The sequence below is a fragment of the Rosa chinensis genome, chromosome 5 (assembly GCF_002994745.2).
Source record: "Rosa chinensis cultivar Old Blush chromosome 5, RchiOBHm-V2, whole genome shotgun sequence".
NCBI classification, from domain to species: domain Eukaryota; kingdom Viridiplantae; phylum Streptophyta; class Magnoliopsida; order Rosales; family Rosaceae; genus Rosa; species Rosa chinensis.
Window position 1 is genome coordinate 28,271,886 of NC_037092.1, and position 13,402 is coordinate 28,285,287.

Here is a 13,402-nt window from a genome sequence, read left to right on the forward strand (position 1 = left end):
ACGGCTTCGTCTCCTTCATAACCACAGCGGTCACGCCAATTCAGCCTCACTGCTCCACAAAATTTCTCTGCAACTGTGTAACCGATTTCGTTTCACAAAGCTTTTGAGTGAGAGAGCGACAATGGTGCTGGAAATCGCCGTCAAGTTCATGAGGCCGGAGCCTCGAACCGCCGTCGAACTCGACGTAGTCCCAAAGCTCTTCCACAGACGCGCCGTCCACGACCTCTACACCGTCCACGTGGACTCCACGCAGATCCTCACCGTCGCCACCCGCGACGACAACATTGCCGGAAAATGGCTCACCGAGGTCCTCAAGTCCACCTCCTCCAACACCAAGCCGCTGAACCCTAACCCCGAGTTCAGGCCCGACTCCATCTTCGTCGGCCTAATCGCCGACATGGACTACGAAGTGTACGGCCCCGGCGGCCTCCAGGACCACCCCTACGAGCTTCTCACCTTCTGCGTCGGGTCCCACTGCCTCATGTACAGCCTCCCGTGGCCGGACTACCCCGGGACGCCGAAGGTCGTCAAGGCCTTCTTTGAGAACCCCAGGGTGGTGGTGCTCGGAAGGGACATGGCTAAGGTGGCGAACAAGCTGAAGAAAACGCACGGGATCGAGATCAGGAAAGCCGTCGATCTGAACGAGCTCGCGATCCGAGGGATGAAGAGGGACGATCTGGACCTCGGCCGCTACGATCTGGACCGCCTCGCCATGACCGTGCTGGGGAAGCACTTCGACGTCATCAGGCCGGAGGAGAAGCTCTACGAGTGGTGGACCTACGAAGAAGGCATCTACGGCCAAGACTCGTACGACGAGCGGCTCTGCGACGAGAAGGTCAAGTTCAGTACTCTTGACACCCATCTCTGCTTGTTGATCGGCACCGCGCTTGCGGAGGCCATTCACGGTGCTCGGTTCTCCGGCGCCACCAAGAAGAAGAAGAAGGCCACCAAAAGGAGCCAGTAAGTAAGCCGGTAGTGATTGCCTGGTCTGCTAATCTGGTTAGCATTAATCTCTTGGTTAAGTGGTTTAGGGTTTAAACTCATCAGTTGAATAATTTCAAGGTCGTTGTTAATTGTGTTTGCTTAATTAGTTTCTTCTAATTTGGACTCGGATCTACTCTTAAAAATCCGTAGAAAACCTTCATTTTGTTTCAGCTTAATTAATTCCCTGGTTATATCTCTTGGTGAACTAGCTGCGTGATTAGGGTTTACAATTAGTTGAATTAATTTCACGGTTGTTGTTGTTGTTGTTGTTTTTGCTTGGATTAATTGGCTCGTTAATTAATATTACTGCATCCTCGATCAGTAGTGGTTTCCGGTCACTATTGCTTAGCTGTGGCCTGTGATTTTAGTCAAAAAAGTAGAGATTCTCTTTTACTATTCCGGCGAGAGTTGCAGAGTCTGCAATGCCTTGCGTGATGGTACTGGTTTGGCCCGTTTGGGAAACGCATGAACCCAACGCGCGCGCGTGGTTTCACTTCTTTTGTTTTTCTATCCATTGCCCGTAGTTTGGATTTATTGCTGGAATTAAATTTTGTTTACCAAAAATGAAAAAAAAAAATTCAGGTATTGACTTTTGTACTTTCCGGGCCTATTAGGAGGTGGCTTCCTCGAGAAGTTAAGTGGTTAGGTAGCTGTAGTTTTACCGGAAATATAACTAGGCTGGAACACTGTAGGAAGGAGTGGTTTCCTTTTTCCGGTAAGATCTAGGCCTTGTCTGCATGCATTGCAGAGAAGGGGCCTGCCATTGGAGGATGTGTAACGTGCTCGTTCATTAGGGTTAGTAGAGAAGGTAAGGAATTTCTGAAAATTTAAAGCGTCTTCTCTGTTTTTGAAATACACAATTGCCTTTGTTAATAATGTTTCCAAGGACCATTTCAATTTAAAAGAGAAGAATTAAATACTAACTTATAGAAAAATAGTGGAAGAACAGAATTTAGGTGGTAAAGATTTGGTCTTATGCAACTGATCACTTGAATATCTATAGAATAAAAATGAACTATCACTCAATAAAAGAGTGAATGGATACTTTTGAAAATAGTAAGAATGAAAAGAGGTTAGAAGTTACGAATGATTTTGATTAGAGTGAATGTCTTTTAATATCATAACATTCGATGTAAGTCATGAATTCTACACACCACATGGAAATGTCAATGTCTAATGCGTTTCCTCTCTAATTTTGTATTTCCAAACCTTATGGAAAACGATATTATGGTGGAGTCTTTTCATATCACAAAGACACAAATCTACTTCTGCTTCAGCTGAAAACATTCTTATATAAATATTTCTTCATATAAACCGTCTACTTCCCGAAGAAACACTTTGTGGATGCGAGTGCTAATAAGAGGCACTCATGACCTTAGCTATTTGCAGTTTTCCTCGCTCCTTAAACATGGTCGAGTTTAGTAAAAGTGCAATGTAAAAAAAAAAAAAAAGAAAGAGAGATACTTTAAATTATTCCCATTGATTTCATGTGACATTTTCTTCAATTCTTGTAAAAGAATTCCAATGTGAACGTTTGAACCAAAAAGCCAGTGTGGCAAACCTAAACTGTATATGATAGTATACTTGTTTATTCCAATTTAAAGCTCATTACTGTCTACTTGTTTATTGAATTTGCTTTGTTGTCAACTACGGCACCAGTGGTCTAGTGGTAGAATAGTACCCTGCCACGGTACAGACCCGGGTTCGATTCCCGGCTGGTGCAAATGTTTTTGACTTTTAAATTTTCAGAACATTTTATTTTTATTTTTGGACTTATCTTTATATCCGCTAATTAATTGGAACTCGAATATTACCCGAAGTAATAATAGTTGGTGCATTTTGATCGGTTTCCGGCTTTTATTTGGTCTCTATTTTTCTTTGAGACCAAAACACCCAGTTCAATTTAACCTTCAACAACTTACAGTAATAAAAAGATTCCACCACTCCTAGCCCTCCTTGTTTATATAGGTCAAGGTCAGAGCTAGCTCTAGCCATTATGCAATTCGTGGCAAACCCTGCTGGTAAGTGGTAGCAGTTTTTTTGGTATATAAACAGTTGTCAGCTCTTAAACTTGGAAAACTTCAAGGCTAAAAGCGTAATTTGATTACCAAAAACTTACTCACTCGGTAACTTTTACCAGTTTAACCTACTTCTGCGGTTAACAAATCCATTCCTTTCGTGCACTCTCAACGTCAATGGAGTACGTAATTAAGAACTAAAATTTTCCAAATTTGACACGAGGGTTCTGCCACTGTAAAACCACGCCTCTACTCTCAGTAAAATATCCCCGGTTAAACAGAAAAATCCCAATCCAGAAGGTTCGAATACAAAGAGAGACTATCAGCAGGTAAAAAATGAGGTAAAAAAAGGAAGAAAAAGTATATGATACGGTAACAGTGCTGTGACAGTGTGACTCATCGTCGAGCGGGCCCCACTTTCTTTCCTATATAACCACCCGTGGAGGTCACGCCAATTCCACCACCACACCAGTACTACTCTCTCTCTTCTGCAACCGATTTCAGAGAAAAAAAGCTGTGCAAAAATGGTGCTCGAGGTTTCAGTCGAGGAGATCACAGAGCCGGAGGTCATCCGCGTCTACACCGAGTACCTCCACGACCTCTTCACCATCCATGTGGACTCTAAGCGCATCCTCACTGTCCTCACCGACAACGAAGCCGTCGCCTCCAAGTGGCTCAAGGAGGTCCTCCGCTCCAAAGCCTCCAACACCAAGCCTCCTCTCCCCGGCGCTCCCACCACCTTCATCCCCGACTCCATCTTCGTCGGTCTCGTCGCCGAGCAACACTCCCCCTTCTACGGCTCCCGCCCCTACGACGAAACCGACCAGACCTTCGACCTCCTCACCCTCTGCGTCGGCTCTCACTGCCTCATGTACGAGCTCCCTGGCCCCGAGTACCGCCCCTGGTGGTCCGACGAGCTTCCCTACGACGACGCGCCCAAGGTCTTCAAGGCCTTCTTCCAAAACCCTAGGGTCGTCGTCCTCGGCACCAGCATGGCCAAGGTCGCCAAGAGGCTCGAGGCCAGGCACGGCATCCAGATCAAAAACGCCGTGGATCTGAACCAGCTCGCCGTCAAAGGGATGCAGAGGCACGATCTGGACCTGGCTCGCTACGACTTTGAGAAGCTGACCATGACGGTGCTCGGGAAGGAGTTTGACGTCATCAAGCCGGAGAGGGTTTACTGGTATCGGAGGCAGGCGTACTGCAACCGCTGGGGAATTTTTTACCGCGAAGACTGCGATAGGCTGACGAGCGAGAAGGTCATGTTCACCACTGTGGATGCTTATTTGCGCCTCATCATGTGCTTCAAGCTTCTGGAGGCCATGGACGGTCCTGGTGAGTCCTCTTCCTCCAACAAGAAGAAGAAGAAGAAGACCAAGAAGAAAACCACCAAAAGGAGCCAGTAAGGAGCTAGATCTATCCATCCTCATGAGCACTGATCGAGTAGTACTACTATATCCCTTAGCTTGAATAATTTCGTTGAGTCTGTTTGTTTAATTTCCGGTTTAATTAGGATTAAGTCTATTGGTTGATCGATCTCTCTTAATTACCTGAATGCATGTTGTGTGTGGCTTGATTTGCATTTGGTACTAGATCGACTACTATTACTATGTGGATTTCATGGCCTATTAGTGAGTTTCTGTTCATGTTTTGGTGATGGAAAAAGTACTGGAGAAGTTTGCATTTTCAATTGAACCACACAGATTTCCAGTTTTTTCTTTCTTTCTTTGTTAATTCATTTCACTCTGCATATATTTTTGCTGAATTTGGTTAGTGTTAGTAATGGTGTTGGTGATGTCAATTTGGTCATGAAAAGTAATGGCGTGGTGCATTAAACGTAACAAACAGATATTCCAGATTTTTGTTTTTGGGTTCGGGGTGCACTGCAAGTTCATTGGTGAATGGGTTTCTGGTTGGGTTTAACTTGTTAACCAAGGTCCAGCTGTGGCCTGCAAATTCTCCGTCAAAAAAGTAAGCTGGTAATAATGGTTGGGTTTATTGTCGCGAATTTTTGCAGAGAGATAAGAGTTGTACGAACTCTCTGCACAGTGCACACACACTCTCACGTACGCGATTCTGCTTTGCGTGATAAACGGGCATGTGGTCCGACGCGCGCGCGTCGATTTTCAACGACCCAAACGCTCTCTGGGACGTGGGTGTTCACTGTTTTAGACTTTTTGTTTCTTCTGCCCTGATAGGTATACTATATTATATAATACGCAATTTCGAAATTCCCGCGCTTTCTCGCTTGGAATTGAACAGTGCCTTTTTAATTTATTTTTTAAACTCTGAGGGAGTGTGTGATAATAATAAAGATGCCCAAGCTAGGATAGTAGTGCCCAAACCTGCAATAGCCAATAAATGCATATGAACGAATGTATCCAAGTTTAATAAAGGGAAGTGAATTGATTATTTACAAAGAGTTAATATCCCACCATTTTTGTGAGGGTTTGAAAAGATAAGTTTCCTTCATGAGATAATCGATCTTCTTCCTTCAACTTTTACAAAAGTCAGAAGTTAGCTAGCCTCTATTTTTCTTGAATCTAAGGAGTTGTATATCCAATCTAATCTTGTGCACCAAATGCACCATAAAAGTAGGAAATATGTAAAAGAGGACAAAATGCTGATTTTCAAAATCATCACGTATTTCTGATGACAAAATAATTAGTTGAATCATTTGTTTATGTATAAAAAACATGTTTGTATGGTCAAATCGAAAGTCATTTGATTGTCTAAATATTTCTTATTTTAAAGATATAGGTCATTGAATAAAATTGAAATGGGTAATGCTTGTAACTGATTATTGTAACGAATGAAAAACAACAATATTTCAGTGAATTTTTACGATCATTGCAATTTTTTTTTAGGGCAACGGAAGACTAATCCATTGATCGAAATCATGACGACCACACTCGGTCAAGCATGAAGGGTACAAACACCCCTCATATTACAATGCGAGCTCAGTAGAGCACTAAAACCAAAGGAAATCCAAACAAACTAGAGTTCATACTTCACCAAAACTAAAATCCTAAAGGAACTGCTGAAAAAGAAAATGCAGAATTTTAAAAAAAAACTCCCTAATCCTACACAGCCCTAAAATGGAACCAATGTCCTGAACATCTTGACGCCTAAGATCCTTTTGGTGTACGCCGCAACATTCAGTACATCCATAGCAACATTTTAGGAACAGATGCAGGACAAAAGAGCAAGACAGACGACCCCCAAAAAGCACAAACCCGGCCCAAGTGTGAAAAAAATATAGGGGAATTGGGCTAACCATGACCCAATTCACTAGACTGCATCTCTGCAGCCCAGGAAGGCAGAGGCCCAAGGCCCACTACCCACACCCTACGCCCCTCACACCCAGCAGCCGACTCTGGCCCTTCCAGGAAGCTGCCCGCCACCGCCGTTTCAGTTTGGTGGCCTCCCCAGGCAGGAGACCACGGCAACCATCTCGCCGCCCACCAAAGCCCGTGCGAACGACCGCACTTGTTGCACCAGGTTGGTTCTTCAAGCACGAACCACAAACCTCAGCCGGCGATCCAAACGCAGATCTCAAACAGAAATCTTCGACCTCGCTCGTCCTCTAGTCTCGAAACCGTGGCCCCGATCTCCTCCTCGTCAAGCCCAATGCCACCAAAGCAAATGACAGTCTCGTTTGCAAACCCACAGCAAAATCTGTACTTCGCCTCTTTCCTCCGGCCAAAGCAGCCGCTACCCACGACGGAGACGAAACCTTGTCCTCGTACCTCTTGCAGCGCCGAAACGCCCTGTTGCAGATCAGAGCCAACAAGCGCCGCCGCACTGCTCGCGAAACCTAGGTTTAGGTTTCGGTCTCGCTCCGATTTTTCGGGAGCCCTTTGGTTGCTCCACAAGTAGTGCTGTTTTTTTACGATCATTGCAATTAATAAAGAGCATATTAGTAATAATCGTAGTATTGTCCTTAACCTTAACATTTTTGCAATGCAATATTTTTATCTTAATTTGTCTAGAGTACCAAAACTGAGAGTAACGTACAAATGGTGCAATTATGTAGATGAAAAGTTGAGGGAATTAAAAAGGATAAAATTTCAACTTCGGCCTATGTTGGTAACATCTCATATGAATGCATGAGTTAATTATTTGATCGAGAAACAATTACATCGTATGGGATACGGTTCACGTTGAGGTTCCACAACCAATGCTTTTGATGAAGATGAATCAACGTCGCATTCTTATTCTTTGTGGCAAAACCTCCATGGATTTTGTGCTCTGGTTGGAAACTGTTGTTCATCAAATGGGAGGCGGAGGCAAAGCCAAACCATATTTGTCACCAAAGAAATCAGCACATACACCATCATGAAATCCACCGGAAAAAGGAATTGGTGTCACGCTCAAAACTCCTGGAATTCAAGGAACCAAATAAGACCGTCAGAATGAAGCAACTTCAATAGCAGAGATTAGTAACTATATATATGTGGAGAACCAAGGAGTGCGTTCTCCGTTAGAAAGGGAATTTTCTCAATCTTACGGTTTATGGTATTGCTTCCTTTTCCTTCTAAAGGCTAGGAGACCTACAAAGGAGAACTACTTTGGTAACTTTTCTGCGAGCGAGTTTCAACCCAAATTTGTCATATACATATCCAAAGTTACTTTTGTTTTTTGCCTTTTTAGATCTTGTAATTTGTTCATACATGTCACATGCTACTGGAAAACTCACACTATTTGTTAACTCATCACTTAAAAGTTGGTCGAGATGAGATACAAAATCAATAACAATGTATGATAAATTGTATATAGTTTTCCACCTTTTTTTTTTTTTTTTTGGTAAAAAACTTCTCGTAATGTTGCTTATGTCAAATGACTGGGTACGTAGCTGCAGAATAATGAAGTAAATTAGTTGAAAGCATCGACGGTATTGGATTTATCTTTCACACATGCATAAACAACATATTGCATATCTTGAAATTCCTTCTCTATTGTAAGTCCATGTTGTGTCTTTTTTTTTGGTTGAAAGTCCATGTTGTGTCTTTATCAAAACTAATAAAAGCCATTTGACGCATGTTCTCATGTATGACCACAACAATGCAATCTTTTTCTTTTGAAATTGGATTTGCTGAAATTGTAGCCTTGATGACATAATAATCACAGAATTTAGCGCATTTGACCCTAAGTACTTCATCGGTCTTGAGAAGGTTCAGCGTAGGAAACCGAATGATTGAATTTTCTTTTGTTTCCTCCCTTTAACTCTAGATGACTGATCCTTAGCCAATAATTTTTCTACTACCAGATTTTTTTTCTTCTCTATTTTTCAAAGAGGATTAAAGGATTTCACTCCTACCCCCATGGTGACTCGAACCCATGACTTCGTACATAGGTAGTATAAGGTGCTATAATCTTTCTACCACCAAATTAAAGATACCAATTATAGTAAAGGAAGTAAAGTCTCCCACATAGGACTTATGGAACTAATTACACGCATAACTTTCTGATTTAAAAGGTTGATTGGGTTGCTTATGAGAAAAATAAAAGTAAACAAAACAAATAAACGATTGCTTAAGCTTTGAGAAATCAGTTAAGAAACAGAAGCTAGGAAATGCATTTATTACCAATCAATCATATATACTATCTAGTCATGTTTAACATAGTCTCACTACAAGAGAAAATAGCAAAAGCGAGGAATTTTATTGTGACAACTCAAAATTTGTCGCAAATGCTTGGCAAATACGAGAACTCCGGAGTTGTCGTAAAATGTCTAAATTTCTCGCTAAATTGAAAATGCGACGACTTTGGGTCGTCGCAACAAATTGTCGCCTTATGTGTTTTACTGATTGTCAAAAGCGACGAAATTACAGGGTTGTCATTTTTTCAGTATGCAACACAATTAGTTCCTCGACGAAATTATATGAGACAAACAAGAAGCCTCGCTTATAAGTTTCTACAACAAAAACATATGTGTCACATATTAATATATGCAACAACAATGAAACCTCGCAGTTACTTTTTGCAACAAAAAAAAGTCCCGCATATAAATTTTTGATCAAATATATAAGCCTCGCAGACGAAATATGCAACGTAAATGAGGTCTCATATATTAGAAATTGTAACAAACATAAAGTCTCGCTTATAGCATTCTGTAACGCACTCACTTGTCTCGCTATATGTCATACGTAAGGAACAAATTGCGTCGCTTATTGAAAATGCAACAAACATCCAAGCCCTGCATATGGAATATGCGACGTAAACGAAGTCTCATATATTAAAAATAGCAATAAATATAAAGTCTCGCATATAATTTTTAGTAACACACTTATGTGTATCACAATTTGTTATATGCGAGGAACCAAATGAGTCACATATTGAAAAAGCGACAACTGTGTAATTTCGTCGCTTTTGACAATCAGTAAAACACATAAGGTGACAACTGGTTGCGAAAACCCAAAGTAGTCACATTTTCAATTCAGCGAGAAATTTTGACTTTTTACGACAACTTTGGGTTGTCGCCGATGACATTTTCTCTTGTAGTGTCTTACTTATCTATGGATGAGGGTGCTTAAGTTAACTCACCGCTAGAATTAAACTATTGTATGTTAGGTGAGAGACGCTCTACACCTAACCTATTTTCTAAGTTCTAACATACAACCTAGGATGATGCATCTCTTGATTTAACACACAAAGAAATCATTAAGAATTAGAAAAACGAAACAACACAAGAAGTACATCATGAGTATGACGCGTCTCAATTAATCTAGGAATCTAATCACATGTCATAGACACTTGCTACTCTACAAAAGAACCTTATTTAACAAGGAGCAGGCAATGATCATTCACAACAATTAAACCTTGACATGCAGTCTAAGTTAGCCACCAAAGAAAACACATAAATGATCCATCAATGTAAAACCAGAAATTAGGTTCACATCCATTTGATAAATAAAACTAACTAAAATTCATAATTTAGTATTACAATCATGATCGAGGCTTCAATAGCCCCTAACTATAAAAAATTAGTTAGACATGAATTGGAAGGAAAGCATAAAAGTTTCATAAGCAAAGAATGAGGGGCTTGCTAAGTTAGTGAAATGAGAGTGTTTAAATAGCTAGAGAAGATGAGGAGAGGCTTCGGGTGCGATTTGCTTCATTTTTGAATTTCATGATCATAGTGTTGTCATTTCAAGTTCACATCATTGTCGTTTTGGACCCTCGTATAGTCTTATTTGCATTTGCAGTTCATTTCAATTACATTTTCATTTAATATATTTCGTTTAGGTAAATTACTCTCAAGTTTTTACCAGCAGTTGAGACCCGTTCAGCTCTTATAAAGCTTATATTCTTTCCCAACTATAAAGCCAAGCCAAAATCTTCACCAAATTGTGGATTGCCTATAATACATTTTTTGATGAAAATCATTTAAATGCTTATCAGGGAAGAAAAATACATAATATAAAAAATTGAAAAAATAGTAGCAAAAAAACTTTTACGTTCTTGTTCCTTTCACAACATGCATCACACGAGCATGAGGGTATAGTAGAACTAAAGCATAGTTAAAGTATGCCTTGATACCTAGATTAACAAAGTCACACAGATCATTTCAACAAACTAAGGATCAGATATCTCTTTTGCTCTTCATCTATGTTTCTTATCCAACTTGCATGTATTGATCCAAACTTACTTGGTTGTTGAAGCCTTTAGGCCATGGAGTGCATGTAGCACAAAAATACAGTTTGGGCTTCCCTTTATCATCAAATTCTCCAGTTAGCTTTGCATTTGCATTCTCATGTTTAAGCCTAATCTGTTTCAATAACATTTTCATTAAGCTTGCAACAGATCAAACTGCAAAACCAGTTCATTATAAAGCCTGCAACAGCCAACAAATATCATTTTGGTAAATTACCCAAAAGTACTAATTTCCCCTTAAGTTTTCCCAAAAGTTGAGACCCATTTAAAATTTTTCCGATAGCTCTTATAAAGCCCATTTTCTTTCCCAACTATAAAGCCAAGCCAAAAGCTTCACCAAATTATTGATTGACTATAATACCCATTATGACAAAAATCATTAAAAACGATTATCATGGTAAAAAAAAAAAATACATGAAATAAAAACTGAAAAAGTGGTGACAAAGAAACTTTTACATTCTTCTTCCCTTCCAAACATGCACCATGCATGTATGAAGCTAGTATAACTAAAGCGTAGTTAAACCATGTCTCGATATCTACATTAACAAAGTCACACCGATCATTTCAACAAACTAAGGATCATATCTCTCTTCTGCTTTTCATCAATGCTTCTTATCCAGCTTGTATTGATCCAAATTGGATTGGTTGCTGAAGCCTTTAGGCCATGGAGTGCAATCAACACAGAAAAACACTTTTGGCTTCCCTTCATCATCAAATTCTCCAGTCAGCTTTGCATTTGCATTCTCATGTTTAATCTGATGTGGTTTGCGAGATCGACTAGCTTTGCTTGGTAGTTGCAGTGCAGCCATTTTTTTTTGTCTAAAATCAAATAAAAACATTGTGCTTAGTTCCAACACTTCATAGACTATTTAAATGAAGAACTAAGAGTCTAGACTGAAGAATTGAGAGGCTGGATTAAAGAATGAAGAGGTAGTAATGAAGAATTGAGAGGCGAAGATGTATACCTCACTTCGGATTCTGTTCCAATGCTTCTTGGTCATTGCTGCTGAGCTCAGAGAGGGAGGGTTTCTCTAGCTATGGTTTGGTAAGTTGGTGAAATGAGGGTGTTTATATAACTAGAGAGGATGAGGAGATGCTTGGCAGTGGGATTTTCTTCGAGGCCATAAAACGACCTCTCCCGCGAAAATATTGAAGAGTTTCACACCCATGTGCAGGTTTTCATTTTTGAATTTCATCATCACAGTGTTGTCGTTTCAAGTTCACATCATTGTCGTTTCAAATTCACATCATTATCATTGTCGTTACAAGTTCACATCATCATCATAGTGAAAAGCGTTCTCGGGTTTGAGCAACACCAGAAAATAATTCCAATGAGAAAAAAAAATTTAATTACAATTTCAACGAAGAAATTTTAATTTTAATTACAAAGTGATGATTGGAAGAGATAAGTTTTCTTAATGATGATCGATCCTTTTTCTTCAACTTTTATGAAAGTTGGAAGATACTCAGCTAGCCTTTATTTTTCTTTTCTTTCGATCTAGTAAGTTGTATATCCAATTTAATTTTATACACAAAATAAGTTGTAAGAGTGGGAATTTGGTCCATCTGCATGGACAACTTGAACTTAAATTCTTTCACATCTCATATGTACGTTCATCAACCAACCAACCAAATAAAAAATTAGGGCAGATTTTGTTCACACTTGTAGAAAACTTGAGCTACAATTCCTTCATATTTGATATGTTCATCAACCAACCAAACAAAAAAGTTTACAATCTCGTAAAAGAAACCATGATTTGGTTATATATAATAGAGTTGATGGAAAACTAACGTTTCAAAAAAACACAATCCATCAAATGCAGTGGAAAAGCGCAGTTCATGTTGAGGTTCCTCAGCCAATGTTTTAGATAAATGTATTGATGTCCAAACGATGGGAGGAGGTAGAGGTAGCCAAACCATATTCGTACCAAAGAGGTAAGGACATACGCCGTCATGAAATCCAACATGTCCATGGATAGAAGCTTTGGTTGGAACGTTTCTTTCCAAACAATGAGAGGAGTTAGAGGCAGCCAAACCATATTTGTACCAAAGAGGTAAGGACATATGCCTTTACGAAATCCACTAGAAATAGACATTTTGGTAAGTGTTTCCCTTGCATCACCAGTACAATAATTCGACAATCTCGACTAATATTGTTGAATTTGATACTAGAAAATGATATGTTTAGCTTCAGCCTCTATATGGCTCTTTACTTTTCTACATGATATTCCAACTAAATCAATATTCAGATCATACTATAAGAAGTACCAGATTACTAGATCAACACATAGAACTAAAGTGCATGTAGTTAAAGGATTCCTAGATACCTACATTAGCACAGTCCCACATATCACTTCAATGAACCAAAGGATCAGATCTCTCCATCAATACTTCTTGTCAAGCTTGCGCTGATCCAAATCCACTTGGCTGCTGAAGCTTTTCGGCAAAGGAGTACAAGTAACAGAAAAACACCTTTGGCTTGCCTTTGTTATTAAATTCTGCAGTCATATTGGTATTTGGACTCTCGTGTCTGAACTTGATGTGACTCGCGAGATCAACAACCTTCGCATGGTAGTCGCAGTGCAGACACTTCTTTGTCTGAAAACAGAGAGAAACGTTGTGTTTAGTTCCAAAGACTTAATAGATTGAAGAATTGAGAGGCAATAAGAAAGAATTAAGAGGTGAAGATATGCACCTTGCTTTTTCTTGTGTTCCGATGCTTCTTCGCCATTGCTCCTCCTGAG

The 13,402-nt window shown here is 40.0% G+C and overlaps 1 non-coding gene across 1 annotated transcript; it reads left to right on the top strand.

Moving 5' to 3' along the window:
• The first annotated feature begins 2,636 nt into the window (after nt 1-2,636).
• TRNAG-GCC lies at nt 2,637-2,707 on the top strand. The gene has a single exon. It is a non-coding gene; the product is annotated as a tRNA-Gly (tRNA).
• The last annotated feature ends 10,695 nt before the right edge of the window (nt 2,708-13,402 follow it).